This window comes from Lissotriton helveticus, chromosome 5_1 (genome assembly GCF_964261635.1).
Source record: "Lissotriton helveticus chromosome 5_1, aLisHel1.1, whole genome shotgun sequence".
NCBI lineage: Eukaryota > Metazoa > Chordata > Amphibia > Caudata > Salamandridae > Lissotriton > Lissotriton helveticus.
In genome coordinates this window covers 1,891,800,891-1,891,828,671 of record NC_136065.1, presented here as the reverse complement: position 1 = coordinate 1,891,828,671, position 27,781 = coordinate 1,891,800,891, and positions in this window count along the sequence as shown.

Sequence of the window (27,781 nt, the reverse complement as noted above, 5' to 3'; positions counted from 1 at the left end):
AAGAGTACAACAGTAGGGAAAGCGGTGGATAGCGGAGGGGTAAAAATTACTATTACCACTCCAGAGAGTGCAACAGTAGGGAAAGCGTTGGTTAGCGGAGGGGTAAAAAATACTATTCCCACTCCAGAGAGTGCAACAGTAGGGACAGAGTTGGATAGCGTAGGGGTAAAAATTACTATTCCCACTCCAGTGAGTGCAACAGTAGGGAAAGCGTTGGATAGCGGGAGGGTAAAAATTACTATTCCCACTTCAGTGAGTGCAATAGTAGGGAAACGTTGGATAGCGTAGGGGTAAAAATTACTATTCCCTCTCCAAAGAGTGCAACAGTAGGGAAAGCGTTGGATAGCGGGGGGAGGGTAAAAATTACTCTCCCCACTCCAGAGAGTGCAACAGTAGGGAAAGCGTTGGATAGCGGGAGGGTCAAATTTACTATTCCCACTCCAATGAGTGCAACAGTAGGGAAAGCATTGAATAGCGTAGGGGTAAAAATTACTATTCTCACTCCAGTGAGTGCAACAGTAGGGAAAGCTTTGGATAGCGGAGGGGTAAAAATTACTATTCCCACTCCAGAGAGTGCAACAGTGGGGAAAGCGTTGGATAGCGGGAGGGTAAAAATTACTATTCCCACTCCCGTGAGTGCAACAGTAGGGAAAACGTTGGATAGCGTAGGGGTAAAAATTACTATTCCCACTCCAGTGAGTGCAACAGTAGAGAAAGCGTTGGATAGCGTAGGGGTAAACATTACTATTCCCACTCCAGAGAGTGCAACAGTAGGGTAAGTAATTATTTAATAATAAAATAAAATTAAATTCATTATCAATACCAATAAAAAAATTAATTAAAAATAATTACCAATTAATAACAATTAATTACCAATTAAAACATTAATTACCAATTAAAAAATTATTACTAATTAACAACAATTAATTACTAAATAATAAAAATTAATTACCAATTAATAATGATCAATACATATAAAGAAATTTTTTTTTTAACTTAAATACAATTAACATAATTATCAATTATTCAATTAATAAAAATATTTACCAGTTAATAAAAATGAATAACCAATTCATAAAAATTAATTACCAATTACAAATTAATTATCAATTAATTATCAATACATATAAATACAAATTAATATTTAATTTACTATAATTAAATGACTTCCCACCCTATTCCCCTATAAACCCACAACCCGCTACGGAATTAAATTAAGGAAAAATTTAATTACATAACATTCATTACTTTAAAAAAATTAAACATACATTACAAAATGAATACATCATTTTAATACATATACTACCATACATAATACTAAAACAAAATCAATATTATGGAAATCGATATTTTAAATGAGATATTATGGAATTCGATATTTCATACCCTAAATTCAATATTCTGATCTGTCTATATTTTAGTAATTCGATATTTTGGGCTGTCTATATTTTTGATTCGATATTTTGGGCAGTCTATATTTTGGAATCGATATTTACGCGCATTCATACGGCTCCTAGCGCGACCTGGATGATGATGACGCTCTGTGTGAATTGATTTTAAAAATTACACTTAGCTCGATCTTTTTAAATATTGTATGTGAAAATTTGCACTGTGTTTTTATTTGTTCTTAAAATCACGATTGCACTTTACCTACCTGTCTGTGGCGATACTTGCCGCCCCTGCTACCCCGGTCCACCGCAAGCGCTAGGCTTGTTTGTTGTGGAGGGTGCAGGGCGTTACCTACTTCCGGGCTCCTTTCCCGGTGCAGGACAGTGATTGGTTAGAGGGTAGGGAGGTGGTGCTGAGTGATAGCGCGACCCCTACAAAGCCCCAGAAACTCCAGACGCTCTTCCTAAAGACACGAGCATTCGTACTGCTCCTAGCGCGACCTGGATGATGATGACGCTCTGTGTGAATTGATTTTAAAAATTACACTTAGCTCGATCTTTTTAAATATTGTATGTGAAAATTAGCACTGTGTTTTTATTTGTTCTTAAAATCACGATTGCACTTTACCTACCTGTCTGTGGCGATACTTGACGCCCCTGCTACCCCGGTCCACCGCAAGCGCTAGGCTTGTTTGTTGTGGAGGGTGCAGGGCGTTACCTACTTCCGGGCTCCTTTCCCGGTGCAGGACAGTGATTGGTTAGAGGGTAGGGAGGCAGTGCTGAGTGATAGCGCGGCCCCTACAAAACACTCAGATGCCTAACACGCGCAGCGGGGACGCGCAGCGCCCGCGCAGACCCCGCGCCGAAGACACGCCAAAGACTAGCCCGTCTGTGCCCATCCGTGCCAGGACGGGCTACAGGGCATAGGGCTATGTCCCACAACTCAGCACTATACAGGTAATGTCATCTGACCAATCAAAAGCCTTGCGCCCAACACCAAACCACAACTGCATTTTGCTCGAAATCCCCGACTCGGGAACAACTACCTGCCCCCATTGCAGTTGTACAATTTCATCCATTCAACCCTACCCCCCTCGTAGAAATAGATGCAGGAAACAAGCAAAGCAGCCCCTCCCTACTAACGATAATTACCTGTTTGATAGCATCAACTGTCGCTCCCTGCCTATGCACAGGTTAGATATATTTGATCTGCTAATGGACGATAAACCAAGCGCTCTGTTTCTTACGGAAACCTGGCTACACACAGGGTCTGGCCCTGATGTAGCCCTGGCTCTTCCTCCGAACTACGCGATCGTCAGGATGGACAGAACTCGCAAAACGGGGGGGCGGAATCGCTATTGTTTATAATAAAAAATCTAAATGTACATTTGAGTCAGTAGTAATCCCTGAATGTGAAACTGCATCTTTTAAAATCTGCCTCAATCCCAATTTTACAATGTCTGGCATCTTAATGTACCGACCTCCCGGAAACGGTACTAAATGGGCAGCTGAATTTGGCTAATCAGAATACCCCTTTCCTTTTAGCATCCAAAAATTTCTCCATTATTGGAGATTTAAATCTTCATCTAGAAGACAAATTAAATACGACATGTGTCAATTTGTTGGAAGATCTCATAGCACTTAATATTCACCTCATTAACTCTGGGCCTACCCATAGGGCAGGACATCTACTTGACCCTTTATTTTCAAATCTCCCCCAACTTATCTGGCTGGACACCACCCCCGTATGTTGGTCAGACCATTTTTTAATCAAATTTAAGCTCGAAGCATTTACTGCTTCCACTGACCAAACCAGGTTATTGCCCTCATTAAAGAAAAATTGGAAATCACTAGATATCTCCAAACTTAATGCAGAACTCAGCAGGCACCCACCAAATAAAAACCAAACTATGGAGAGTATTGCGATGGCCACACAACAATGGCTTACAAATGCAGCAGAGTCCTGTTTACCCACCCCTAATACCAAGAGGAATTTACATCGTCCCCCGGCCCCATGGTTCAACAACTCACTAAAGGAGGGAAAAACAAAATGCAAGGCCCTCGAAAGAGGGTGGCGGAAAGATTTTGATCCTGATAAAAAAATCATATATCATACAGCTAGAAATCTATATCACACTGCATGCAAAAAAGCACGTGCCACATATGTAGCCAACACCATTAAGGGAGCTGCAAATAAAGCTAAAGTACTGTTTAACACAGTTAAAGATCTTGCAGGAGCACAAACTACTGCTCCATCATGCCCTCTAAACGAGAAGCAGTGTCAGGATCTAGACCAATTCTTTTCTGATAAAATTGACAAACTAATCACAGAGATAGATGGGAACAACCCTGACCCTTCTAAAGAAGAGTGGGAGTTTACTCCGACTGTAAACCAGACCCTCCAAAAATGGCCACCTATCAAAACTGATACCCTTATTTCTATTATGAAAACGATTAAATCTGGTTCTCCACAGGATCCCATTCCCATTAACATAATTAAATTACTGGATGCACCCGCCCTTGAAATTATTGCAGACACTTTAAACTCATCTCTAGAGCTTGCCACAGTACCCATTATTTGGAAGCATGCCATAGTGACCCCGCTGCTGAAAAAACCGACAGCAGATCCAGACAAATTGGCCAATTATAGACCCATTTCACTCCTCCCAGCCTTTTCTAAATGTCTGGAGAGGCATGTGCATTCAGCCTTATCCCTTTTCTCAGAGGAAAATGCCCTCCTTCACCCTACCCAGTCAGGTTTCCGTACAGGTTTCTCTACGGAAACTGCCCTATTGGGTATCTCTGAAACAATTAGGAAACTCCTCGACGATAGTCAGACGGTTGCGCTTGTTCTACTTGACCTAAGCGCAGTTTTTGACACTGTGTCGCACAAAAAATTACTTACCCGGCTGGAAAAAAATGGAATCGGTGGACCTGCTCTGCAATGGATCAGATCCTTTCTGAGCCAACGGACATACCAAATAGCTTCAGCTGTTGCATGCTCGGGACACTTCAAATCCCCTCATGGAGTATCACAAGGTTCCATCCTTAGCCCACTTTTCTTCAATCTCTATCTTAGACCCTTAGCAGACCTTGTGGAAAAGGCGGGACTTTCCTTCATGTCATATGCAGACGATTCTCAGATTGTCTTTTCACTATCTAAACCCCAGATATCATCTTCGTCTCCCCTAAAAGAGGGCCTCTTGAACATCTTCAACTGGATGACAACTAACCAGTTGAAATTAAATGGAGACAAGACGGAGATTCTCCTTCTGGGCAAACAGCCAGAGCTGTGGAGTACATCACACTGGCCTGCCCAGATGGGCAATCTTCCTATACCAGTGACCCATGCAAGGAACTTGGGGGTAATTCTGGACAATTCCTTGTCCATGAAGCAACAGGCCAACAAAGTAGTGGGCCTCTGCTTTACGATCATGAAGTGGCTCAGGAAGATCCTTTGGATGCTGCCTGCCCCCATGCAGAAAACGGTGGTCAACGCCTTAATTACATCCTGGCTCGACTACGGGAACATCCTGTATCTGGGCGCAAACAAGGCAGTCACAAAGAGGCTGCAGCTGGTACAGAATGCGGCTGCCCGACTCCTCTGTTTTATACCTAAGAACAACAGCGTGTCCCCCTACCTGCGTGAGTTGCACTGGTTGAGGGTGGAAAATCGTATCAGGTTTAAGGCTTTGAACTACATGTTTAAAATTAAAGCAGGTACCGCGCCCAAATACCTTCAGACACTGGCTCTTCCCTACATACCAGAAAGAAATCTACGATCCAAATCAGCGGAAAAATTTTGTGTGCCTAGATTCAAACTAGCCAGGATGGGAGGAAGATCCTTCGCCCATCAAGGCCCATCCATTTGGAACACCCTCCCAATCCATATACGAAAGGAGCAAAGTCTTACCAGGTTTCGAAAAGAGATAAAGACTTGGTTGTTTGACCAGTGTTTTTGAACGACCTCGGCTGTACATCCCATCATTTGTGCTGTGTTCTTAGGCGCCGGGAAACCCTTTTTGGGTAGCTGTTTGCGCCATATAAGTTCAAAAAATAAATAAATAAAAATAAATAGGGTGTTCACCACTTGTGTTGTCAAACTGAAATGGTGCGCTCTCTCTAGCAATTTTGCAATAGCCTGTCTTTGTCCTTGTAATTCATTAGGTTGGCGACTATGGGATGTGGAAGGGCCCCCACCGGAGGTCACTGCTCCGGCATCCAGTGGGAACGCTCAATCAAGAAGTGAGCGGACAACTCGCCAGGAGCCACCTTCTGCGAGATTTGGGCCTCAAAGAACTGCACTGGGTTAGAACCCTCGTCCCCCTCCAGGATGCCCACAATACGTAGGTTGTTGCGACAGGAGCGCCCCTCTGATTCCTCCATCCGTGCCTCCAATTTCTGCACCTTTGTGGTAAGGGAGCATCCCTGGCCCACCAGAGCCTTCATCATCAGACGCAGTTCTGTGATCTCCTGTTCAGTATGGATGAGGCATGTCCACCAGTTTAGCTGGTCCTCACGTACTAGCCCCAATTCCTTCACCGCCGCATCCACCCAGGCACATAAATCTTGATGGAGGCCCTCATCCTCGGCTCCATCCCTTCAGCCTGGGACGACTCCTGGTGGCCTAAAACACTGGGGGCAGCCCCGACACCCACCGACCATGCATGCAACCTAGGAGTCATCCTCGACTCAACGCTCTCCATGGCCAAGCAAGTCAACGCAGTCTCCTCCTCCTGCTTCAACACCCTCCGCATGCTCCACAAGATCTACAGGTGGATCCCGACAGATACAAGAAGAACAGTCACCCAGGCCCTCGTCAGTAGCAGACTCAACTATGGAAACGCCCTCGGTCAAGCTCACCAAACGACTGCAACGCATTCAAAACGCCTCGGCATGCATGATCCTCGACGTACCACGCCACAGCCATATCACCCCCCACCTGAGAAACCTCCACTGGCTTCCCGTCGACAGGAGAATCTCCTTTAAACTCCTCATCCACGCACACAAGGAACTCCACAAGACCGGCCCAGCCTACCTCAACAGACGGCTCTTCTTCTACGTCCCCAACCGCCAGCCCCACTCCGCCGACCTCTCCCTCGCCACCGTCCCCCGCATCCGAAGAACCACCTCCGGTGGCAGACACTTCTCCTAAATCACCGCCAAGACCTGGAACACCCTTCCACCTAGCCTCCTGACCTTCAGGAGGCTACTCAAGACCTGGCTGTTCAACCAGTAGCGGCATCCCCACCCCCCTTTTTTTCTTTCCTTTTTTCTACCCAGTGCCTTGAGACCCTCACGGGTAAGTAGTGCGCTCTACAAATTCCGTAATTGATTGATTGATTGATTGAGTGATTGACAGGTCTCCGTTACAGCAGCAAGTATATTGTCCAGTTTAAGGTCGGTGGTCGGCTCAGACAAGTATGCGGCAGAAGTCAGGATACTGCCGGAGTTGCTCATCTCAACATAGCACCAATCCTGCTTTTGCTCAGGCTATGTGCCTCCTCTGCGCCCCATGTTGTCAATTCCACTAGCAAGCAGCCAAACCCAGTTCTGAAGATCTGGGGAGTGCAGTAGAGACTGTGAATGACCAGAGCAGATATGCCTGCCCCCACTCACTAAACGATTGGGCGGCACGAGCAGCCCCACCTGGCAGATGCATCCAAACAGTGGCGGGATTCCGACCCCTAGCCTGACACCCCATGGCCTCAGCAGGAAGGGCAAGAGTCATGTATCAGTCTGCACCAGGGTATTGTCACATATGGAGACGGGCACAACAAGGCATGCAAAGCTTGTTCCTGCCATCACAAGCCCCTGTTCCCTGCACCAGGGCGGCCCAAGCAGTCCTGAGGCTGCCTTTGCGCTGCTCCCGTCTAGGCTCCCAGCAATAAAGCTTGAAGGGAAACGTCCCCACAAAATCTCCCTGGCCTCACCTGGTCATGCGACAAGCCAGGGTAGCCCTCCAACGTGATACAAATATGGGTCACTTCAACCCCATTAATGTGACAGTGGTCTGACCATCTCTTTCAGGGTCACCCCGTGGTCAACAGGCTACCAGGCAACCGCACAGTGAGTGATACCAGGCCTAGTACCCCATATGTGCCCTCTAGTCACCAGAATGATTCTCCATGCACAGCTTCTTCAGCAATGTTTAAGGGAAGGGGAAATCAGAGCACCCCCTCCGCCTTCCTTGGAGAATCTGGCCACGTGTTCAGGGCAGTCCAATATGGAGGACCCACAGAGCAATCACATTAGGGGCTCCAGCTGCTGCTCAGGGGGGATAAAATGGCAGTCCATCCGGCCGTCAGTGGCCAAGCGAACATACCTGCAAGGGGCACACCACAGCGCCTTCACACTCAGTCAGGCTACAGTCTCCAACATTTTCTAAGTTAGAGGAGAGAAAGGGGGAAGCACCGGGGAGAGGGCTGGGAGATGCCCATTAACCAGGCACGCGTACCCCTCGTCCGTCCCCAGCGCAACCCCTATTTAACGTTATATGGAGGCCGCACAAAGGAATAATTGCCGGACGAAGGGAGACGGGGACAGAAAAATCCACTCTCGGGGCCACCATCCCCCACGTCCTCTCACTGCACCAGTCACCAAGTCCTGCGGCCTGCCTGTTATCCTGTATCTTCTCCACTTCCTGCTGTGAAGTGGAAGCAAAAACAAATACCTTCCGAGATAAGCAGCTACTTTAACACAATCGGTGCGGCGCATTTTCCTGCTGTGCGCTGAAGTTTTAAAAAACCCGCGGTTCATGACGAGCTCAGCTCGTCATGAGCGTACGAGAGGTGTACCTCATAACGAGCTGAGCTCGTCATGAGCGTCGAAGGGGTTAAGATCCGACCGATGATTATTCTTTGTACAGCCTTAGAAAAATGGAGAATTGCTCGAGGAGTATCAGCAGCAAGAGAATACCAGGAACACAGGATTGCCAAGGAACCCTCCAGGAACATCGATGAAAACAACAATCGTCGCCAAAATTGTTAAAATGGACGATACATACACATCCAAGTAGAGGAAAGATTAATTTATTGGAGGAAGGAACCTGGCATCCAACACCCTCGACGATCCAGCAACAACTGCCAAAGGTCGAGTGTTGTGAGCCTTACATTCTAAAGAACACATGAGTATTATAATTCCAACATGAGGTAAGATTGGAAGGCATACTAGAACGCAAGAGAAATAAGGTAAGTTAGAGATTACATTAAGAAATTTACATCATAACACATTACTCACGAGCACTGTGGCCTACAGGCGTGAGGGCAATGTTCTGTCTTCTTTCTTGTCACTGCTCTCGCGCCTCTGCGGTCTGCAGGCGGCAGCGCGGCCTTGCCCCCAGATGCATCAAGAACCCATTTTGCTATTCTTTAATAGCGAAAAATAACGATTCGCTATTAAGGAATAGCAAAATGCAATGCATGAAGAAATCACTAAAAAAAATAGCGATTTCTTAAAATTCCTTCATTGCGACTCGCAAATTGCGAGTCGCAATTAAAGAATACTTCCCCATTCATTCCTATGGGCCTAGAGGCCCATAGGAATGAATGGGAAGACATTCTCAATTAGTGAATCGCAATTAGCGAATCGCAAATTGAGAATTCGATTTCAAGGGTGCAGGGGTGTCCAAAGGACACCCTGTTGCAACTCTGAAATTGATCTGTGCACATATGTTGTGCACACACATGCCCTTAGGGCATGTGTGTGCGCAACATGAAACTTTGAAAAATGCACTTTAGTGCATTTTTTAAAGTTTTTGCAAATTACCATGAAGTTCAACTTTATGGTAATTTGCGATCTCTATTAGCGAAATCGCTATTTTTTAAACTTTAATGCATTGCATTTAAGGAATCTCAATTTGAGATTCCTTAAATGCAAGTAATCGCAATTTTGCGATTTCTTAATTTGCATCCCAAATGCAAAAATACCAGTCGCAAAGGGGCAGATTCTGAGAATCTGCCCCTAAGCGAGCGGATTTTACCTTGATGAATCTATGCCTTGATTCCCTGTTTCCATTGTTGATGTTGAAACATGCGTGTGCGCCCGGATGCTTCTTGTCTGCGCACAGATGCATGTTTGCCTTTGAATTACTGGTGGGTTTATTTATTGTACAACACATGGCAGTTAGGTCAGTTTTACCTTCTGCGGTGTGCTTGATTGATGTCACGCTTCTGTGGACTCCTTGTATTTTGGATATAACTTGAAATAAATACCTTTTCTACTTGGATGCTTCAATATAAAATTTTTGGATGTAATTTCCTGTGGATTCCCACACTACAATTTGGCGACGTTTGGACACGGACACACGCACAAAGGAGTTCACGGCTTCTCTATTTACATATCCCTTGCTCTTCAACATCTAGTGAAATTACCTGTTCACACTTGTGTTCTTGGGCGTGTGAGGCAACCTTACTTGGCACTTAATTATCGTGCTGATTACCTGAAAGCTTTCCTAACTGCTTTGAACCATTGGATATTACTGCCACCTCTGCTACCTTTACTACCTAATTTCTACTGTCTCAACAGTGTCTCTGGTTTGGTAAAATTCCTCTTGAGTTACTGTTTTCATGCATTTATTTTCATCCTGGCGGTGATTGTTTATTTTGTGGGTTTTATGGATTTCTACATCGGTGACAGGTATACCTTGTGAGTATTTCAGCCTGTCATACATTTATGTTCATGCACGTTTGTTTGTGGAATTAGCAGTGACAGGCACACCTTGTTTTATGTAGGTACTGTTTCCTGGAATCCAGAAGTTCTGTTTTACAGCATATTTAATCCACTATGCTGTATACTTTGTGGGAGTGACTATGGCTTCTTCTTCCTCTTCTGCAAATGCTTTGGCTCAGTTAAGCTTATTCTTAGAGCGTCCAGGAAAACCTCCTATGAAATGGGCAATTTGGCTCAGATCATGTGAAAATTACTTGGTAGCTGTTGGTGCAGACAAATTCATTTCCAAACGGAAAGCAGCCATCCTCTTCAGTCATTTGGGGCGAGAAGGACAACAAGTATTTTGACAATTTACCCAGAATACCAGCACCTACTGATGAGGAGAGTGAATGGGATGATTTTCTTGAAGCTAAGGCAAGGCTACAGAAAACGTTTTGTGATGAGCCAAGTATTCTTCTTGAAAGATTCCATTTTGTGAAGAGGACACAAGTTATTGATGAATCCATGGAAAAATATCTCTTAGTGCTAAGATTTTAGCTACTAACTGCAACTTTGAGGCTTCTTTAGATGTTTATTTACGTGATCAGTTTGTTTATGGAGGTTGTTCCAGTAAAATCCAGGAGAAATTGTTATGTTACAGGGATCCTTCTCTAAATAAAGTGTTAATGGTTGCTAAGAGTATTGGACGTTCTATTGAATCTTCTTGTGTCATGGGTCAAGAGGCAATGTCTTCTTCTGCTTCCTTGGCAGTCCATACTGTAGAAGATCATGTGCATGTTAATAGTGTAAAATCCAGAAAAGTATGGGAAATCTGGAAGCAAATTGTTCGCTTACTGTTACAGATGTGGGTCAAAATCACACATGGGGAATTCTCCTCAGTGTCCTTCAATTGGTAAGCGCTGTGTCAAATGCAAGAAACGTGGTCATTTTCATGGAGTCTCTAGGATGGGTAAAAATCAATCTAAAGTCAACAGTATTGAAGTTCCTTTGGATATTGAAACCTTGAATTATACAACCTAGTACTCAATCTTGATGTATTGCATGTATCCGAGGTTAAAATTAAGGATCCCATCTCTCAGGTTACCTTAGGTGGCAAATTAAATTCAGACATGATGTGTGATTTTCGTGCCTCTATCACAATTATATCTAGCACCTTGTTCAATATTAACTGGTCAGACTGTGTGCAGTTACAAACTCCTGATGTACGACCTAAAGCATATGGAAATCAGGACATTGACATGTTGGGATTTCCATTGATTGCATTACTTGTTTGGGTAGGTCTGTTTTTACTAAAATGTATGTTTCTAAGAAAGGCGAGTCTATTGTGGGTTGAAAGAATTGAGCAAACTTGGAATTATTTTGGTTCCCGGAGCTGATTCTCCAGTCAGAGTTTTTGACGTACCTCTTGCATGTGTTCAGTCTATTAACCAAGAAGGTATGGTATTATGGAGCAAAAAATTCCCACAAGTTTTCAGTAATTCTGTTGTTGTTTGTGTGAAGAATTAGGTTCATTCCATTGTGTTAAAGAAAACGCCATACCTGTGACTCATAAGGCCCACCCTGTTCCTCTTAACATTAGAGATGAACTTAAATCTCTTCTTGCACAAATGATCTGTGAGGGTGTAAATAAAAAAGCTGAAGCTTTTGAGTGGGTCAGTCCCATAGTACGAAAAAAGGACAAAGGTATTAGGCTCTCTGCAGACTTGCACAGTTTAAATAAGTACATTGTGGTTGAAAGTCAACAATTACCGAAGATACATGATATGTTGGCTAATATGGGTGATGCTTGTCACTTTTCTCTTCTTGACTTGAAGTCTGCATATCGCCAAATTCCATTGGATTCTACTTCCCAGTTACTTACCACGGTTGGTGCCTCTTTTGGGACTAACACATTTACTAGATTGCCTTTTGGTCTGGCATCTGCTGCCAGTGTTTTTCAAAGGTTGATGGATACCATTCTGGGGGGCACTGTGGGTGTGCAGGCCTTCCAGGATGATGTTCTCATTTTGCAAAGACACTGGTTGAACACAATGAAATTCATAATGAAGTGTTACGCAGATTAAGGGCCAGATGTACAATCTTTTTTTGCGTTCGCAAATGGGTATTCAACCGTTTTGGATACCATTCTGGTTCACAAAAGGGTATTCAACCCTTTTGCGACCATGTTATTTTGCAAGACACAGACTCACAAAATATCATTTGAGACTCGTTATTAGGAAGGGGTGTGCCAAGGGTGTCTCTTCCTAATAGCGAGTCCAAATGGTATGTACCATTGTTTTGAAACGGCATTTGCAGTCACAAAATACTCGTAGTTTACCACCTACTTCAAGTAGGTGGTAAATCATATGCAAAAGGAAATGGTGAATGGGTGCAAAAACATTTTTTAAGAGCAGGCTGCGGTCCCAGGGACCACCGCCTTCCTTTAAAAAATGAAACTGAAAAGTTTCATATTTCTTTTTTAAATGCATTCCGTTTTCCTTTAGGGAAAACGGGATGCATTTAAAAAAACTGCTTTATTGAAAAAGCAGTCACAGACATGGTGGTCTGCTGACTCCAGCAGGCCACCATCACTTTGAGTGCTAGCCAATCCCAACGGGGTCACAAATTGTGCTTGCCTAATGAATATTGATGAGGCATGCAATTGTCGACCCCATTGGTAATAGCAAACAGTGTCTGAGACACTGTTGTACTTTGCATTTTTTGAGTCGCAAATTACTATTCTCAAAGCGACGCAATTTGTGATTCGCAAAATGTAAACGTCATACATCTGGCCCTTAGTGAATATGCTGTCACTTTAAGACCTGATAAATGTCAGTTTAATGCTCAAAAGTTTGACCACTTAGGTCATTCTATTAGTTCTGTAGGTATTTCACCCAAACTGTCTCTTATTAAGGCCATTCAAGATGCCCAAATCCACAGGGACAAAGGTTCCCTGAGATCTTTTTTAGGTCTTAGCGAGTACTATTCCAGGTTCGTGGATAGATATGCTTATGTGGTGCAACTTCTAAGGGATCTTTTGAAGGAAGGTGTGAAATATATTTGGAGTGATGATGTGCAAGCTGCATTTGATTCTGTGAAAAAATTAATTATTGCAGCAACTGCCCTTTCCCCTTTTCATGCTAACAAAGAGTACATTGTAACTGTTGATGTGAGGCAGGTTGGCTTAGGAGCTGTTCTAACTCAAAATATTCAGGGCAAGGAACACACAGTTTCATTAGCTTCATGCTCTTTCTCGTTAGCTTAATCTCACTACAGTACTATAGAACATGAGGTATTGGTATGTTACTGGGCAGCGGAGGAATAAAAAAAATTTGTGGGTTGCATGCTTTACCTTGTTCTTGGATCATAAGCTATTGTTTCATCTTTTGAATGATAATGGAACTGGTAAATCCTCATCACATTTAAGGTTTTTGTCTAAGTTGCAGGAGCACAATTTTGTGTTAAAGTACATTCCAGGTGGGAACCACACTAGAGCGGATTGTCTTTCTAGAGTGCCCATTCAGGAAAATTCCACAGAAAAGCTAAGTAATAATTAATGTGTCATTGCCCTGCTGAATGGTGTTGTTTTGAGTGCACGTATCATTTCACATGATAAGTGGTTGCAAGCTGCTGTGAGGGATCCTATTTTAATTGAAGTTTATGAGTTTATGGGAAAAGGTTGGCCCAGGGAGAGGTGTTTTGTTTCCTCCTTATGCTCTTTATTCAGGTTTCTGATGAGTTGTGTGAGAGGGGATCGATGTGTGCCACTCTCTTCGTTCAGGCCTCTACTCATTAAAGAGGAACATGGAGGGCACTTAGGAGACACCAGTACGTGCAAGGCGTGAAGCAGTTCTAGTGGTGGCCATCCTTAGAGGCACAAGTTGAGAAATGTGTGGAAGGGTGTTCTGCGTGCTTTGTTTCTGATAAACATGGGAAGAAGCATGAAACCCCTCTTATACCTGTCTCGTTGCCTGAGGAGTCGTGGAGCAAATTTGCGCTGGATTTTGCAGGGCCATTTCTACTACCTTCTGGACAACATTTTCTTATGGTGCTTGTGGATTATTTCAGTAAATGGGTGTATTTTATGTTCACTTCACATCCTGACACTGAATCTGTTATTGCTGTTCTCAGAAGTATTTTTCTCATTGAAAGTGCTCCAATGGAACTTGTTTTGTGTCAAAAAGGATGTATACATTTTTGGCGGATCAGCAGATTAAACACATTACCACTGCTTTCTATTCTCCATCTGTTAATGGTTTAGTGGAACGCATGAATCGATTTCTTAAGGAGGGTATCCAGACTGCTTTAACTATGAGTTATGATGTTAAGGATTTTTTAGAGAAAAAAGTTTGGTCATATCCTACCCCACACAGCACCACCGGAGTGTCTCTTTTTCTGCTTATGAGGAAGCGGTTACCCAGGTGTTCATTTTGTCCAGATAGGATCAGGAAATTTACCAGGCAGAAGACCAGTGCTTTGTTGGAGGGTGTTGCTGATCGTGTTTTTGATAAGCAGCTGCAGTCCAAATTATTGTTGGAAACAAAGCATAAAGCACACCCTTGTAATCTATCAGTAGGTGATTTTATTTTTCTAAGAATTCCCAACAAAATCAGGAAGAATGAATCCAGATGGTCAGTGCCTGTGCGGAGAAGGTTACTAGGGGTTCGGCATTTCTAAACAGCAAGGGTTGGTGGAGCAAAAGAGATTTAATGAAAGTATGCAACGTGCGCAATGTAGTTCGTTTTATTTCTTTCTTTCTTTACTTACCTCCGTTCGGCCGTATGCCGTAGTTTACTACCCGCCCACCCTGCCCCTTCCCCGCCCCACTGCCACGCAGCACTCCCTCAAGGATCCGTTACTGCAGGGTTCCTCCACACTGTGCCACCAGCATAACAATAAATAGCGGTGGGGGTGCTGAGTGACGTTCCTATTGGGTAGCCATGCCACCACAGCAGGGTGTGCCGGGTTGTGATAACACCTCTGCAGTGTGCATTTTGCCTGTTTCACTGTCAACGAGACGATTATGTCAAAGGTGAGTGGGAGATAGCAAGCCCAAACCAATCTCCCCGACCTTAATACAATACGTATGGGGTTTAAATTCTTAAGACAATAGTGTTTCAAGACTGTTGAAGGTTGACACCACCATGGCTAGAGCAGGGCTGCAGATGTGTACTGTGTACATCACACCTGCCAACCAACACACCTGAAAGAGGAGAGGGTGTGGTGTTGGGGCCCTAGGCCCACATGCTACAATAATGAGTGACACAGACACCAGTTAGGGGATCGTGATTCTGGCCACGAGCACGTGCACTCGGACACTTTTATTGAGACAGCGTCACCTGACCGGTGACGTCTCTGGTGGGTGGGTGTACAGTGTAGGGCAATACCAAACAACTAGACTGTGTCTTAGCAGGACACTACAGAGGGTACACATTGGGTTCGTTTAGCTTCTCCCGCGTAAATCTTGTTCCACTCAATAGCAAGTTAGTGCAGAAATTAATTTCCCCCTATTTCTTTATGTTAACTTCCTTCCTAGTTGTACATAATTGTTGGCTTGTTTGAGTATAATGTAACTCGTATACACGGTACCGCGTGTCCCCAGGAGTCGTGGGTACCCTGTATGTTTACCTGTACGGCGGTACTGAATCTGACACTCTGGGGCCTGGGTTGGGGGTAGAAACATACAAAAATGCACAAATTATTACGAGACAAGTTACATTTAACAATAGTTTTACGATCTTCAGTCATTTTTGATCAATTGTGCACAATCCTGCCATCCTGTGGTTAAGTTTGGAACAGCACGTTGTTTACAAATAAAATTCAAAATTTAGAGCATCAATGAGGTGAAATGGCAATGTATGTTACAGCGATATGGGTTATCCACCACATGCAAGTAGTTAATCCGATTCTAGCAAATCTTACATTTCTTAATTAGCAGTATTGTCTTTGGCTCTTATACATCGAAAATTACAAGTACGGGACTACATAGAAGCGGAGTAAAACGATATGAGCTAATTGAGCTGGCAGGGCAGTAACACAGGCCCCTGCGGTTGGGGGGTTGTGGCATTATTGAAGGGGGAATTCAGTCTAATGTCTGTGAATATCTATTATATACAGTGAATATCGGAGACTGTGAGCCCCTTCACCTTCTTCTGCAGGAGACCCCAGAGAGGATGTGGCATTAGAGCGAGAGCTGCTGACTTTGGAACTGGGGATCCAGGTTCGAGGCACGGTATTGACTCAACATCCTGTGATTCTAGGCAAACCTCTTAATATCCCCATGCCCCGCCCCCACAAAAATGAATTATGGCCTTGTTTAATGTAACTGGTATTCAAGTGTGTTCCAGTGCCCATGGGTTGAGTTTGTGCTAAATAAAATTAAAATAAATCAACTGCTGCTGTCGGATGTTGTTCTGGAGAAATGAGTTCTCTTCTTATGCCCCCCAGAGCGCAATTCTTTCGAAGTCCTACTAATGTAGGTGGTAGGCTCCTACTATTAAACGCTACCACCTACCAATTGGGCACTACATCCCTACTGCGTTTTATGTCGCCCCTACCAGACAGTGAAAATTGTCTGGTTGCAACAGACCTATAGTGCGCTCACTCAATGGGGGTGGGGTTAGTTTAGCCACCCTTCCAAACTGCGTGGTCCTCTCTTCCTCTGCAAAGGCAACAGACGCTAAGACGTACAACGTAGAGGTTTGCAATGAAGAACGACAGCGAAGACGAGGTAGGAGAGTGGCCATGTCGAGGAGGAGGTAGCCACAGCAGGTAAGTGCCTTCTTAAAAAATAAATATGATTAATTAGGGGAGTTGGAGGGGCCGGCTAACTCCGCTTCGCCACCGAGTTGGAGTTTTGCCAAATTCCGCGTTTGCAACAGAGCACAGAGTAGGCAAAACTCTGTAAACTCCGCTGGCGGAGTGAAGTTACCCACCCGGGGTTAATGTCTACACCGAGAGGAATTTAGTGATGACCTGGACACCATCGTCTTCAGAGTTTTCTATTTTTGAAGAATTCACACAGTGCAGTTGTGCAAGGACAGTGAAGGCCTTTAAACTTTCCATGGAGTCTGGTGGGTGCAGAACTATCCTGCACTCCTTTCCAGTGCACACTGCAAATTGTTTTTAACCAACCCTCTTGCTACAGTCCACACTGTGTTAAAATTATAAACTCCAAGGACACTTTTTAGGTCTCACCTTGGCATGCCTTGCGCTGTCTCTTCGAGACATGCTGTGTTCAGGATATGGGCTTTAAGCTCCGCCCACTGCCCGCCCATGTTTTCAATGGGCTCCTTTGACTGTCTTTTGTAAATGCTTTTCTTTCATTGGTTAATTTGTTCAGTAGTACTTATTTAGTCCCTCCCTTTCTACTGGTGTAACCTCCCATAAGGACTGGCCCTATTACATGTACTCCTACTTAGGATGTTTTATTTACAGTTCGTTTGCACTATTTTGTTATTGACTTTTGGTCTGCTGGTGTTGCAGGCAGAACAGCACACACTTCCCCAAACGCAGTTCCTGAACGCAACGCATTAATGTTAAGAATGGCAGTCGCAGTCTTGTTTCTGTTGCATTATCATGCCACTTGGCCGCCTGTGGTTTGTTCATAAATAGAAAAAGAACACAGTGGCTGCACAACCTTTTTTTTCTATTTATTGACTTCTGTAGCAACGGCGGCATGCCACGTTTTAGTTTTAAACGTCTAAAGCTAAAGCGCGGTGTGTCGTCATTACTACAAAAGTCAATACAAATAGAAAAAACAACAGATGCACAACATAAAAAAAATATTTAATGAGTTTTCTAGCTATGCTACTGCAAGAACATTTTTAGACAAAAATAAATAAAAAAACATTCTCAATTGGAAAGCCAATAGCTCTAAATGTAACTAATGCGAGACCTATTGCATTGCAAATGCTTGCTTCTTATGATATCTGTCTCTTCTTGATGTCCAGTTCCACAGAACCTGGGTTTTGTTTGTGTTTAGGGTTAGACTGACACAAAACAATGCTCAATCGCTCTTTTCAATCACACAGCTGCTGATCCTGTCTTAGCCTTGATGTAGGTAGTGCTGTGCTCAGGTGAATATAGAAGTGGATCTTAGAGCTTCAGAAGTTGCCTGTTCTGCAGGCGCAGTGGAAATGATGTAGCAATGCTTATTGTGCAGTCAGAGCCGGACTGGCCGTAGTATGCATTGGGCGTTTTCCCGAGAGGCTGGAAGGGTGGGAGCTGGTTTGCAGCAGTGGGGGTTGGTTTTTTTGTTACTGTGAGGTTCCGTGAATTCTGAACCCGTTTCATAAAGGTCATGGTTTCATTACGAATTTGATATTAGCGATCCGTAACTAGTTAGTGCGGCAAGTATGAGTGCTTTCATCATGTTAGACCGATGGATTCACTACGTATTTAGGGATTTCGTTTTGAACCCTTGGTTTCCATTTTGTGTATGGCAGCCATTTTGTGGTTGCCCTCACATAGGCCGATGACTGTGGCTGAACTAGTCTTTTTAAGGACATGTACACCTTAGCTCCAGTTCGTGCTGACTTCTGTTTGACCTGAGTGAACTGATCCTGTTGCCTGAAGCTGACCTTGTTAAACCAGTTCCTGCCCTTTAGCTGATCAAGATTAAGGATCAGAGCACAGGACACCATAAAGTTTTACTGCACACAAATATGCCTTATCCTACTCTCACCTGTTTCTGCTCCTTTCTTAATGGTCTATTTATGATTGGGTTGTGGCCTTTTTTTTATTATGGGTTTGTTCGACCTGTCTAAAGAAGAATGTTGGGTTTGACCGATGATTGATCATGGGCTGGGCAACTGAAAAATTGGTTTGTCGTCATGCAATACTTTTGTTGTAGAAACATGTGATTGGTTAAACTGTGAACAAGGAATGTTTGCCTGAAGCATAATGTTTGGCATAAAAAGGGATGACTTGCTTTGTAAAATTGAGCAGTCTCCTGAGAACTCATACCGTGATGATTTCTAGGACTTCTGTTACTGGCTGCAGCCAATAAATGTGATCTTTGACGCCACCAAGAAGTATCCCGTGTCTCTGTATTCTAAGACAGGTGAACCCGAAGACTTTGGGCGTGCCCCTGGCACCGCTGGGTCTTAAATAACCCGGTTCTTCAGTTGGCGCTTCCAACGTGGGGCGATTTCAGCGGTACCGGTCCAAGCCTGAAGATCGTGAGGAGCTTCGTGAGGAAATTCTGGAGGACGGCCACCACTTCATCGACCCCGGCATGTCGAACGTGGACTGAAGGTCTTTTCTGCGAGGCTTCCCGCTTTCCTGGCGGCTACTAAGGACTGCTGCCCTGACTGTCGCCCTGTCTTGGACCCATTTGTGATGCTTTGTACGGCGAGACGATAGACGGGTCTTCTGGTGGCGTGACTGATACCTCAGTTAAGTATAAGTGGGTCGCTCCCAGTCCTTAGTTTTTGGTTCTTTGGTTCTTAGTTTGTTTGGTCTTTAGTTTTGATTTGAAAATTGCAATTTCCAAAGCCGAGGGTCTTGTATATTTACGAGTGTATCGGTAGAGATAATCCCTTGAAGTTTGAAGCTCGATTAGTGAGCGAAGATGCCTAATCATAGCAAATTTGGTACTTGGTTTGGTTGTGGTTGCAACAAGGATTCCCGATTGGAGGATTCGTGTCCGATACCTACGGTTGGAACTCCAACTTATGAGCTCTATTCGCAACACGGCGTGGGCCCCATTTCGTTTAATGAAGTATGGGTCCATTACACTAGGAAAGATGGAGTTTTACTATGGCCCCAACATGGTAGTTTTGATACTGAGATTTTAGATAATCTAGAAACAAAATTGTTTAGGAAGAAAGCCCGGCTGGCAATGTTTGACTCCTTTCGCCTTTGGCGTAAAGAAGCCAGACAACGAGAAATTAAACAGGCTAAAATAGATAAAAGAGAAAAGGATGTATCAATAATGCAAGCTGCTAGGCAGTTTAAAGAAAACAAAGAAGATAAAGCAATTGAGGTGTCAGATAGGCAACGTTGCATGGCCATAGATAAATGTTATCCGGCCTTGCCGTCTTCTCCTCCGAAAGCGATTGAAGAACTTGAAAAAGATTCTTTGATCTCTCATTTACTGAGATTGCCACCTCCTTATGTGCAGGGTGCTACTGCGCTTCTATTACCACTGGTTGTTCCACCCTTTGTTGTTCAACCTCCTGCTGTTGTTCAGCCACCCGGTACTCCACAGATGGCTTTATCTCCACCTGCGCTACCCGCTCTAGGGTTGCAAGCTTCGCTACCAGCTTTGCCTCAAACTCCTTTGCCTTCCGCTTCTGCATCTGAGACTCCTACTGTTCTTATTCCTACACCTTCTTTGCCTCAGAATACTTGTTCTCCTGTTCTTATGTCTGCTTCTTCTCCTTCTGCTCGAAAACGAATGACCGAGACTGTTGTTAGTCTGCTGTGTCCATTGTTTGGGTCATTGAATATGACCCCTGTTTCGGAACATAAGCAGAGTCGTAGTCAGCTTCCTAGTTCCGAGGAACGGACAGTGTTGGATTTGTTGGCTCGTAGATGGATTTTGAATGCTCCAAGGTATAATTTGCCAGCGGTTATGGATTTTTTCTTTCAGTGGGAACCGCCTAAGCAAAGGTATGTTTTCGATGTGATGTGTACTTTCCTGCGTCAGGAATGGGAAGATAATGAGTTGGGTCTGATTCCGCAGGATGTGCTTGATGTTCAGTCAGATTTTGCTAAAGGGATGATAGTGGACACTGATGTTACAGATGCTGTAGAGACGATATTGGCTTTTAGATCTAGACTTCCGTCTCAGACGTTGTATGAACCTGATCCCTCTGTTAGGAGGAAAGTGAGACAGTATCCAATGAGAGGGGTTCCTCCACTTTGGAAAGAAGGAGACGCAACTGCTAAACCGCCTGTTGTGCCTCATTTTCAGCTAATATGGGTACATGTCCCTTGGAAGAGAGCAGAGGTCTTGGCTCTTAAGCAGACCTTACCTGATCCTCGTAAGAATCCTGCTGGTTACTACAAAGAGTTGTCTCAGACAGTAGATGCGTGTATAATGAATTTAGCCGACGTTGACATGTTGATGGGTAATGTAGTTCCGCAACCTTTGTGGGCGAAGATTCGTCATGAGAATCATGCAGCAGAGTTAGGTGATACTTGGGCGAATATTGTTGCTGCAGATGGTAGACAAGTAGGAGGTGCTAAACCTGAACCCTTAGTTGCAGAATTACCTGGTAGAATTATTAATTTAATGAAGACGATGATGCCTGCTTTACGAGTGAATTGGGATAAGTTAGCAGCATGCAAGCAGAAGAAAGATTAGAGTGTGTATGACTTCTTCACTAGGTTTGAAGAGACGTTTATTGATCACAGTGGTCAGGATATGAGTACGGAAGGTGGTCAAAGGTTGTTCGTGGATAAATTTGTCTTTAATTTGCTTCCCGAACTTTCTAATAAGTTGAAGGACTCTGAGAGTTCATGGGCCGTTTCTTCGTCGGCCCAGATATTGGCTACTGCTCAATATTACGAGAATAGGGATAAAGATGAGAAGGATAAAGTAGAGAAGAAAACGAAGGATTTAAAGACGAAAGTTCTTTTGCAGCAAGCTTATCCGCCTCGTCAGAATCAGCCTCAGTTTCAGCAACTTCCACAATTTCAGAGATTGTTACAGAAGCCTGAGCCTTATGTTCAGCGATTCTTTCCTGGCCCGAATCAGTGTGCTTACTGTAGAGAGGAAGGTCATTTCAAGAATAATTGTTCGACTTTATTACAGCGTGCGAATGGTGCACCTGGTAAGAGAGGTCGTGGTGGTTTTCAGCAGCGCCTAGAGGAAGAGGTCGTGGTGTGATCCCCCAGAATGAGCGTTCCTCTTCCCTACTGAATTCTGCGAATTATTTTGATAGACAGAGTGTTCCGAGTGGTCAGTCTCCTCAGTACTATGTTGAGGATTACTATGTTGAAGGTGAGAGTGTTGGTTATAATGATTGCTAGGACAGCCATGGACAAAGTAAGGGAGTAGTGTCAGTTCCAGTAGATCAGAGTGGACCTTATGTTGAAGTGATTACATCAGGTGTAGTAGAACCTTTTCTTTTGGATACTGGTGCGACAAAGAGTTCTATTATGCATTCTAAACTCCCTGGCGCACCTTTGTCTGGCTTGACCAATGTTTCCGTAGGATTTTTAGGCGCCCCAGTTCGTAATCCGGTTTCTAGTCCTTTGTCCCTTTCTATTGGCCCTTGTGAATTGGAAGCTCCACTTATTCTAACGACGGGTTGTGATGAGGATTTGTTGGGATTGGACTTGCTGAAAAGATTGTATGCGACATTGCATTGTTCTCCTTCGGGAGTACAACTTACTCTTCGTAAGAAAGTGATTTTTCCAATGTATTTGTCTAAAGATTGTTTGCCACTGGAATTGCGTTCGCTTCCTGAAACGCTTTGGGCTACAGGTCCAAATGATGTTGGTCTTTTGCAGATTCCACCGTATGTTGTTACTCTAAAGTCGAATGTTAAGTTGCCTCGTATACCACAATATAAGATCTCGAGTGATGGTGAGAGAGATCTTTTAGCGATTGTCTATGATCTGGTTGAGAAGGGTGTGGTTGAGGAAACGAGAGGTAACGTGTGCAGTAGCCCGGTTTTGCCTGTTCTTAAGCATATAGATGCTTCTCAGCCACCTGTGTACCGGTTTGTGATCGACCTTCGAGAGGTCAACAAGATTGTCGTACCACAGTTTCCCGTGGTACCTGATATTACTGCATTATTGACTCTGATTCCTGCTTCGGCAGTTTGGTTTTCTGTCATCGACTTGAAGAATGCTTTCTTCAGTATTCCTATTGCTGAGGAGAGTAGGGATATTTTTGGCTTCTCATTAGGAGGACGAAGCTTCCGGTTTAAGAGAGCTCCCCAAGGCTATTGCGAAAGTCCCTCAATTTATAGTCAAGCGTTGAAAACTCAGCTTGACGGGTTCGTGTTACCAGTTGGTTCTACTCTTATTCAGTATGTTGGTGATTTGTTGATTACTACTGATGACGAAGAGATTTGTAAAGAGGCTACTCTTTCGTTGTTGCGATATTTGTCTGACCTTCATCATAAAGTGTCGCCTTCGAAGTTGCAATATTGCCGCCAAGAGGTAACCTACTTAGGTCATCTCTTGTCGAAGGAGGGAAGGAAATTGACCCCAGAAAGAATTCAAGCGATTGCGCAAATGAGTGTGCCATCGACACAGAGAGAAGTTTGTGCCTTTTTGGGTATTACGTCATATTGTAGACAGTGGATCCCCAATTTTTCACTGTTGGCAAAACCTCTGTTAGCATTGACTCTGAAAGATACTCCGTATCCTCTTCCTTGGTCTGATGAATGCCAGAAAAGTTTTTCTGAATTACGTGATGCATTGTGTTCGGCTCCTGTGTTGGGTACTCCAGACTATAGCAAGCCTTTTACGTTGTATGTGCACGAGAGAGAAGGATGTGCGTTGTCAGTGTTGACACAATCTTTTGGGGACAAGCAGCGTCCATGTGCGTATTTCTCAGCAACATTAGACCCAGTTGCTAATGCATTGCCGAGTTGTCTGAGAGCTACAGCCGCAGCTGCCGTTTCTATTCGACAGTCTGCTGGTTTGGTATTGGATAATACGCTGATTGTGATGGTTCCGCATGCAGTGGATACCTTGTTAAACAGGACTAAGACACAGCACCTTACTAGTGCACGTCTTTCAGGCTACGAGTTGACACTGTTGGCTAGCCATGTTCACATTAAAAGATGTAATGTGTTGAATCCAGCTACGTTGTTGCCGATCTCTACAGAGACGGATGCTCAAGAACAGCATGATTGTTTTCTTCGTACAGAGGAAGAAACAAAGGCTAGAGTGGATCTTAAGGACACTCCTTTTGAAAATGTTGATGGTACGCTGTGGGTTGATGGTTCGTGTTTTAAGCTTCCGAATGGTGAAACGACTGCAGTATATGCTATCACAACTTTAAATACAGTTTTTGAGACAGCACGCATACCACAGAATTCTGGGCAAGCAGCAGAGTTGATTGCACTGACTAGAGCGTGTGTGTTGTCGGAAGGAAAGCGAGTGAATGTTTATACCGATAGTCAGTATGCGTTTGGTGTTGCGCACAGTTTTGGACGTTTGTGGAGAGAGCGTGGGTTCCTTACTTCTCATGGAACTAAAATTCAGCATGGGCAGTTAGTGAATGAACTTTTGGAATCTCTCACTCTCCCAAAGCAGATTGCAATTGTGAAATGTAGTGCGCATAAGAAAGTTGTGGATGATGTTGGTCGAGGGAAGGCGTTTGCGGATGAAGTAGCGAAGGAAACAGCGAAAGACATGATGAGCCGTATGTATGTTGCAGGACCAGCAAGATGGGTTATGGCTGGTGGAATGTGTGAAGACACGATAGAAAGTGTGAAGATGATTCAGGCTGAAGCTACAGAAAAGGAAATGAATGTTTGGCGAGAGAGTACGGGTATGTTGGATTCTACAGGTTGTTGGATTGAGTTGTCGGAACACCAGTGATGGTTGTTGCCAGATGCGTATGTGCTCCCAGTGGTTACAATGGCTCATGGATTGGCTCATATAAGTTCGAAAGGGATATGTAAGTTGTTGACTCCAGTTTGGCAGAATGCTGGAATACCGAAATGTGCAGAGAACGTGGTGAAACATTGTATGATTTGTCTGCAATATAATCCTGGTAAGGGAACTCCAACTCCAGCTGGTCATTTTGCTCCGCCGACGTATCCGTTTGAGGTGATACAGTTAGACTATATTCACATGGAGAGATGCAACAATCTGAAATATGTTCTTGTGGTTGTTTGCGCCTTTTCTAGATGGATAGAGGCTTATCCCCTAAAAGATAATACTGCCTTGTCTACAGCCAGGGTTTTGTTGAGAGAGTATTTCCCTAGGTATGGATTGCCGAGAATTGTATGGTCAGACAATGGGAGTGAATTTGTGGGTCAAATCATGAAGAAAGTATGCTCTGGGTTGGGAATCAGTCGAAAGTTCCACGCAGCGAATCACCCCCAGTCTGCTGGACTTGTTGAATGTTACAATGGTACGCTTAAACTGAAACTAGCTAAGCGAGCACTGGTCTTACATGGCCAGATGCCTTGCCGTTGGCTCTTTTGTCAACAAGGACGACTGTGCATTCTCGAGTGGGACTTAGTCCGTATGAGATTGTGTTTGGTCGTCCAGCGAATGTGTGGGGAGTGCCTCGTCCAAAAGAATACAGCAGTATTGAATACCCTATGTTGGTGGATTACTTACATGACTTGACTGCTAAATTACGTGTTCTCCACCAACAGGTCTATGACAGTTTGCCAACAGCTACTACAGATCCAGGCCACGTACTTGAACCTGGACAGTACGTTCTTGTGAAGAATTTTCAGCGTACCAAGAACTTGCAACCTAAATGGACCGGCCCCTATCTGATTTTGTTGGTTACTAGAACCGCTGTTAGAGTAGCAGGCAAAAAGAACTGGGTGCATGCCACCCACTGTAAAAAAGTTCCTTTGCCTTTACCATATGATCAGTGGGTAAGGGATGGTATCGCCGATTCTGATTGTGAGAAGATCCCTAGATTCGTTCCATTTAGTGATGCTCATTTGACATGGACACGGTCTGAACGTGAGGATCATGATGTTCTAAAAGCTGCTGTGCCTCCTCATCTGAAGATTGACACCACCAATCCGGATCTTCTATTCAAAGATCAGACTGTGCCTGACAAAGAATGCTACGATTTGAGACCAAGAAAGATTGTACATATGGACAAATAAATATTTTCTTTTTTTATGTAGTGAATTTACACTTTGGCAGATCAAAAAACTTTTTTGTCTTTTTTTCTTTTTCGAACCACCATCCGGGTTCAGCTGTAGGGTCGCGGTATAAAGACTTGGGATTGCAAGCCGTGTAGACACAAGGTCGACGGATCTGGATGGTCCAAGGGCGTTCCCTAGACTGACAGGCGCATTCCTTAGCGGAAGAGAACTAACTGCCGCGAACAGCACGGTTAGAGGATGGAGTTTTTTGACGCTGCCCAGAATATTAGGAAAATGGACTCTAAAGTCCAAATATGTATATTGGTTCGTAGCACATTGTTGGACAGGCCTCGTGGCCGGGCCATCCCCCCTCCGCACGACGGGGCCCGGACCCCGGCTCTCCCTGAAACCCCAGCAAGAGCTACCCCGGAAACCCCCCGAGGCAACCCACAACCCGTCCTCAACGGGACCCCAGCTCCTGAACACTCCGTACCGGCTGGCCCTGGTCCCCGTCAGCACCATGGCCCCGGCCCAGCCGCCATCTTTGGACATTCCAGCACGAGGCCGCGTGGCCTCGACCCGACCCCTACCCTGGGCCTGGCCAGGCCCCGACATCGAGGCACCAACCTCCCCCCGGGAGGTGAAGAGACCACTTGGCAGGTCCATGGAAGGAGGAGTCGTCAACGACTCTCCTCCGCCAGGTGTCGATCACCCCCGGCCGCCCTGGGCGCTGGCTCCACCCCCCTGCTGGGTGTCTGGACTCCCTCACCCCGGACCTCCCGACTTCCAGGCGCGAGGGTCCGGACATCAAAGGGGACCAGACCTATAACTGGGGCAGCTCCAGACCAGGAAGGCAGTTGTATCCTGGAGTCGAGAGACACCGAGAAGAACTCATCCTTGACGGACTGCTGGCGCTGCCGCAGCCCTGCCCTGTGAACCCTTCGTCTTGGCCTGCTGGCGCTGCCGCGGCCCTTTGCACCGTGAACCATCGTCGTGGCCTGCTGGCGCTGCCGCGGCCTTTTGCAACGTGAACCATCCTCTTGGCCTGCTGGCGCTGCCGCGGCCCTCTGCAACGTGAACCATCCTCTTGGCCTGCTGGCGCTGCCGCGGCCTTCTGCAACGTGAACCATCCTCTTGGCCTGCTGGCGCTGCCGCGGCCCTCTGCAACGTGAACCAACGCCTTGGCCTGCTGGCGCTGCCGCGGCCCTCTGCACCGTGAACCATCCCCTTGGCCTGCTGGCGCTGCCGCGGCCTTCTGCAGCTTGAACCAACGCCTTGGCCTGCTGGCGCTGCCGCGGCCCAACCTTGCAGACTCTTAAGCTCGAGGATTGTGAGCTTCCCTCTTGCCACCCCCCGTACCGATCCGGTACCAAGACTGTCCCGCTACCCCCTTTCCCTACAAAGACTAGAATTGAGGGGACCCTCGAGTCCTAAATCGCCTGTATCGCTGATAACCTTGGCATAAGAACCCTATATAAAGATTGTTGTCCTCATCCTTGTGTGGCGCCTGTCTGTGGGGGGGAAGTGACTTGTCTGTACGATCGCCGGAGACGGCCCTCATCGGAGGCCTCTCCCCCAATACTCGGCCGACCCTCCGGGTCCCCGTCTAACATTGGTGGCCAGCGGCGCGATCCGAGCCAACGCATAATCGTACAGAGAGTAACTCGCCCCACGACACACAACCACCATGACGACAAAAGAGAGTGGAACAACGGAAAAATTTCAGATGGAAAAACTGGAAGAATACAACCACAGAGAACTGAAACAATTCTGCATAGAACCAGGCATTTCAACTACAGGACTAAGCACGAAAGAGGACTTCAAACGAGCCCTAGAATCTTGGGCGGAGACGGGTACGACCCTACCCCGAACACGAAGCACCGAGACACCCGAAACGAGCCCCCCGCCGAGGGAAGAAAGAAGATCGGGTCTCTCTCCAGAGGAGGTCCGAGAACGGGAAAAAAGCAGACTCCATGAATTGGAACTGGC